Source organism: Motacilla alba, chromosome 2 (assembly GCF_015832195.1).
Source record: "Motacilla alba alba isolate MOTALB_02 chromosome 2, Motacilla_alba_V1.0_pri, whole genome shotgun sequence".
Lineage (NCBI taxonomy): Eukaryota > Metazoa > Chordata > Aves > Passeriformes > Motacillidae > Motacilla > Motacilla alba.
In genome coordinates, this window is record NC_052017.1 from 30,406,883 (window position 1) to 30,413,304 (window position 6,422).

Sequence of the window (6,422 nt, forward strand, 5' to 3'; positions counted from 1 at the left end):
AGAAATAAGATTTCCATAAACAGCTTGTTTTATGTAACATTTCCTCTTCAGTCATAATAAGCTGTCAGAAAGATGGAGGGAAAGAGACCTTGTGAAAAGTGTGCCCTAGATGGAGATCACTTCACCCAACAGTTAATAAAACAGAGATATAAAACTGGGGTCCAACAGCAGGAGAGGAAGTGCCCTGGGTGCCTGCTTTCTAATCAGCAGGCTACAGAGAGGTGAAGAGCTGAGCACGACCATAGCCAGAGTTAATGACTGCTCAGGAGGAGCATCCTTTTAAATAAAGACAGGAAGGAAACATAAAGTTCTAATCACTACCTTTTTAAAATGAAAATATACAGTCTTTTTCCATGTAACTTGTGTCTATTTGTACTTTGGTGCTGCATCATCATTATGTGCTAATCAAGGCAATTAACTTTACATATGGGACTATTCATGCATACATTTCAGCACATGCTTACATCTTTGCAACATTAAGTTATTTAAATGCTTGCTGTCTCAACTGGCTGGTTTTGAAATGTTTCCTGTATTTGTGATTCCAATAACACAAATATTATGATGAAAGGAAAAAAAAGGGGGAAAAAAGAAAAAAAATCATTCAATATGCAGGCAAGTTTTCATTAAAACTGCAGAAAGTCAAATACTAAAATTCCATCTCCAAAGTAAAATTAATTGGAGTCGTGAGGGCCTTGGATCTTTTAATTTAAACTGTTGGATTCATGAACAAAAGACATCAATCTTATTCTTCTTGACTGTGAAGGAAAACTTTTTTTCCTCTCTTTTTTTTTGTCATTGGAGACTTTAAAAATGGTTCATGACAAAAAAAGTTCTAGTCATACAGCAGGATGAAAGGTAATTGGATGACATAGTACTGGCAATGAAGAAGTAGAAATCAGAGCAAAAAGATTCATTTATACTTAGTCCCTTTTACATGTCTCTGATGACCAAGAGACCCTAACAAGGTTATAGCCTCTCCATTGGAAACTACCAGCTTTATGTAACACTTCTGAGCATGTATTCATAGCTGAGTACACTCTGTTCAAGTGGTTCCATTTATTGATTTCCTAATTCCATGAGTCTCTAAAACAATGCTGTAAAGATTTTTATTATGAATAAGAACTGGTCCTATAGCATTAAGTCAGAGCTCAGGCCATTGAATCCAATTCAGCCTTGAAAACTGTGAATAAAATTGAAATTGTACACCATCCTGTGGCTGCTTAGAGGATGAGAAACAAGCTGGTGCAGTCCAAGAGGGGAAATACTCCCTAAGTAGTGGTGTTATTAATATGCAGGTATAAGGTAGCAGTTTTGGACAAATGGACATAACTTAGAGTGATCTTGGAAGCTGGATTACTCTTCTGCCTTATGGATTTATTTTCTAGCCAGTACCAAGCCTTATCAGTTGTGCTATCTTGGAATATTTGACATGACTAAATGACTTCTACCAGGGTATTCTCTCTGAAATGGAAAAATTCAGCTTCAAGGCAGCTTGCAAATCCCCTTCTCTTCACAAGTACCTTATGCTTTGAACTTACTTAGCAGATTCCATTTCTTTACACTTTTTTGTCATCTGGATCCCTTCAATCCAGTTTGACTGAAGAAAAACGAAGGAAAACCAGTACTCTGACAAACTCTTTTAAGTGTTTGGGGTGACACACTGCCTTGGGTTCTATTGATTTTATTCTAAAACCAGCTGTATCAATTGCATCCTATCTATAGAAATGCGTGCAAAACAGCCTTTGGAGCATTCCTTTTTTTTTTTTTTTTCTTTTTTTTTCTCTTTTCTTTTTTTTTTCTTTCTTTTTTTTTTTTTTTGTGCAGAATCAACTCTTAGTAAATTTTATTCTTTAGTCTGTTCATACTCTAAATTAGTATGTGCTGGTGTTCTAAAATGGGAAGAAAACCCCATTTAAAACTTGTACAGGAGAAGATAAGGGAGTGTAATTGATTTTGTCTGTTCAAAGTTCAATACACAGGCAAACTTTCTGCTGAATGAGTAGTTCAGGCCCAGTAAAGCTAGGATCTGTGTCACTCTACTGACTGTTAAGCTTGTTAGGTCACAACTGTTTTTCTTCGATCAAACATCAAGGCATTGGCACACAAAAGAATCTGATGACATAATCTAAAAGTACTTGGTGCATAGTTTCATTCTCACTCTTTGTATAGTTGCAGAAAGTTATTCTACAGCTCTATAGTACATCTCATAGCTCCACTCCTGAAGTTGTGGAGCCATGGAGAGGTGTTAGAGAGGATCAGCGTGATCAGTTGGACAGGATCACCATATGGCAGCTCAGCAAAGAGAAAAACCACTGCTGTGGACTGCCTTCTTGTACTGTACTCAATACTTATTAAGCCTACCATGACAGTGAGCATTTTGTTCAGACCGTTCTGAAACCTGCCTACAGCCATGAAGAAATTGCACTTTTCAGTAATGCACTACCATAGAAGGTGTGAGCATACAAAAGTTCCAGATACAGTTCCTAGCTATGCCATGAGTATCTCACTGACATCTTCTGAACACATCTCATTTTCATCTTGTCCTCTGCAACGAACTGAGCGTTTTCAAGTGACATTCTTGTTGTCATTGCTGACAAGAGTCTGCTCCAATTCACTGTGCTGTTTGGGAATACTGATCCGTAAAGAAAAAGGAACATAAATCTTTAATCTAAATAATTTATTTGATGCAACGACCAGGAAGAATCCTGACTTGGTTACCTTTTTTTTGTTTTATTATCTCGGTTGGTTAGAGCATGGTGCTAATAACACCAAGGTTGCAGGTTAGATCCCTGTGTGGGCCATTCACTTAAGAGCTGGACTTGTGGATCCCTTCCAACTCAGACTATTTTGCAATTTTGTAATTAACCTTGGATATTCCAAACAAAGCGAAAGTGAGATAACAAAATTATTGTCTTGCTATATAAACAGAATGTGTAAAACAATCTCTTCAGGATAGTAAATAATTGTGTGCTTTGAATTGCATGACTTATATGACATGTCTGACATCCTACCATCTTTCAGTCTCTGCCGTTTTCTTTTTGGGGTAAGTTTTGTATACCAGAGAAGCCCATCAATTAAACTCTTCTGATCTAAATTGAGTAAAAAATATTTTCTGACAATGAAGACTGCAATAAAACATTCTCAAACCTAAAAGGCTGTGAAATGGGTGTCTAACTAACACCTCAGTATGTTGTAGATTTGCCACTGAATTTTAGAATCCTGCAGCACTTCCAAGTAGTAAGGTTAGAAGGTGTCTTAGGAATATCAGCCTTCTAACATCTAACACATGTACAGCTAAATGTACACTGGATATGCTTTGTGAATCAGAGTCATTACAGCTTCCATCACGTAGATTCCCAAAGCTTACATTTTCCTAAATGAGTCTGAATGAGGGCTAGAACAGACCTGCATGTGTTTAGTGTCCTGACAGACTACATAACTCATGCATGAAAGGAGTTTGTGCTGCTACAGTGACCACGAATAGTACCAACTCAGAAACTAGCACTCAAGAACCTCAGAACCAGTATCTGCTCCCATTTTTGGCATCCAATACGCAAGGCAGAGTCCAAGCTCCAGCTGTTGCCTGCTCATACTTTTTGGATGAGTCATGAAAGAGATAACAGCTGGTGGGAACCCTGTTAAGAGCCCTAATCTGAAGCCTCACAGGATGGTTTTTCTTTTGAATAAGGAGTGTGGTTATTTTTTTCCTTCACCAGCTCTTTTAATGAGATCAGAATTTATCTTCCACTGAGTAATTTTTTTCTAGTGATGAGATACATTGTGTTGAAAAAAGTCCTTGACCATGGGACGTCTGAGCTGTTACTTGAGAAGATTTGATATGAGGTTTCTTTTGTGGCATTGTTCTTTGAAAAACAATTGTTAAAATTTTTGTGTCCAAGGTAGAGTACAGAAAAAAAAATCATTAGCAGTCTAAAATAAAAAAAATAAAGTATTTAGGGACTAAAGTTTAATTATTCACATTCTTTCAATGTTAGGCAAAAGTAGGAATTAATGGTTAGCAAAAAGAGTTTCCTTGAACTGTACATGCCTCCATCATCCCCTTTTCTCTGCCAAACTGTAATAATAATTTTTATTAAAACCACACTTCATGAAGAAAGTGAACAAAGCGTCCAAAATAGTAAGCTCAGAGGGCACAGAGTTGAAAGGGTGATTTGTCAATGTGCCTGGAATTCATGTTTTTTCTTGGACTATACCCAGCAGATTGTTAGTTACTGTAACACATGATGGAAGATCTGTAGTCTGACCCAATTCCTTGTCTAGTTAATAAAAAACTTACAACTGAATGAAATGTAAGTTGAATTGGGTATCAGTGTGTAATGGGTATTTGCTGGTGAACATTTACCAACAATTTTCACAGCTGAAAAAACACAAAGTATATTGCTAGACTACAGTCCTGTTACATCAGTCTATAAAGCTCAGATTATTTTTCACCAGTAATATCTGTAGGTTGCTGATAGTTTAGCAGCAGCAGACCCAGAATGGCTGGGGGAGTTGTCCAGTCACATCAGTGTCAGGGAATTAGGGGCTTGTGCAGAAATGGCCAATGCTAACAGCAGGAAGAAGCCATAGTTACCCTTTCTTTCTTTCACTTGATAAAGTCACATCTGGGCTTTGTAAAAATATATGCTACAGATACAGTATAATAAGCTAGAATTCTGGTATTACAGTTCTGAAAAGCAAGCATATCTGAAGCAAATATCCTTAGAGATGTTTCTGGGCTGTTGGTTGCCCTTGGTGCATTTGGTTCCCACATGTTTTGGTCAGATCACACACATACTTGACAGGTCTCATAGACAAAATCTCCTTTCACCCAAGTACTGACATACTTCACGCCAGGAGAGCTCTGCTTACTCAGGTAACCCATGGTGAGACAAGATACTGTGCTTTGGTTTGCATCTGACTCTTAATGATCTGTACTATCATACTGAGTGCAGTATCAGCTAATCAGCTCTCACACTCCTTCTAATTAAATGTTAAAAACAACAGCACACCAACAAAGCTATGTTCCTTAGCTAAATTGTTCAATGATTAATTTAGTAGTGTTTTAACCTGGGTGAGCAAGAAAAGAATTTATCTCAGCAAAAAACTGCTGAGGAACATATTAATTGCAATTGTTTCAAGATAAAGTACTCTGGGCACAGGAAGGATTACAAATAATTATCTTAAAATTGCATCCATCTGGCAGCAATTACTGTAGTTGAGCAATCAAAAAGATCTCATACCTTCCCAACCAGCAGAACAATGAGTTCTAGCTAAGAGTGATTTTGTAATAATTTCTAACGGTTGTATTACAGTAGCATTTTCACTTCTGCTTGGTGCTTTCTAGCTTGAAAAAGTGAGCACAGAGCTGTTTTCGTTTCTGGGTCAAAGATCATTCCCCAATATGTGTTCCTAATACATTTTTGACATTGTCTATTATATGTGATAATTACACTAATCTACTTTAAAAATTGCTGATTACTGCATAATAATTTTCAAGGGTTGGTTTGTGTATGTGTGGAGAAAATCAAAACACCTTAAAATAAGAGAATGGTAACCTAAGAAATGTGTATTTAAAAGACTTTCACCAATTGTCTCATGTCTCTGCTGGAAGGGAGCAGGTTATTTTCATGGGATTGACATTTCCTTCCAGGGCTGAGACTGTGCTGGGACTGGACTGAGACAGAGTCCACCAGACCTTCAGAAGGTCTTCGGTCATCTCAGCCATCCCTAGGAGACCATTCCCATTTGATTTTTGTATTTCTTGTTGCACTGGGACTGAACAGACTGCCTCTTGTGAAAGCATGATTTCCCTCAGCTTTGTTCCAAACTTTCTCAGTTTAAACCATGCTCATAGACGTCACTGATCCTGCTTTATGTTATTTTGACTGGTTTAACTACCATTAAAAAAAAAAGTAGAAACTATTTTTATGATCTATCAACCATTTGACGATGTTTCCCTTTTAGTACATTCAATATGAGACTTTTCTCCCAAGCATATCAAGAATAATTTTTTACATGTTGGAACGGTATATTTTTCTCAAAAATCAAGTCTTGATCTAAATGAAATGCCTCTTAAACAATATTTTCCTTCTGAAAACTAAATGTTAAATGTATGTACAATTAATAAAAATATCTTGAAGTTATTTTTGAGATTAAAAGTTAAAAAATTACGTACATTTTATCATGTCTGTAAGATGCCTACATAAAAATGGTGACAGTTCAGAAATAGATGCTTTTATGAAAAAAATATTTTGAAGAAAGAAAGAGAGGCCACTTCAGTATAACAAAAAGAACACATGTGTTTCCTCTCACCATGCTACCTAATCTCCCTCCAATAGCACTCTAGAAATAACAACATAGATTTCTGCCTGCTACATGGTGTTTGGGAACTGGACAGAAAAGATAAAATATTGTTAAAA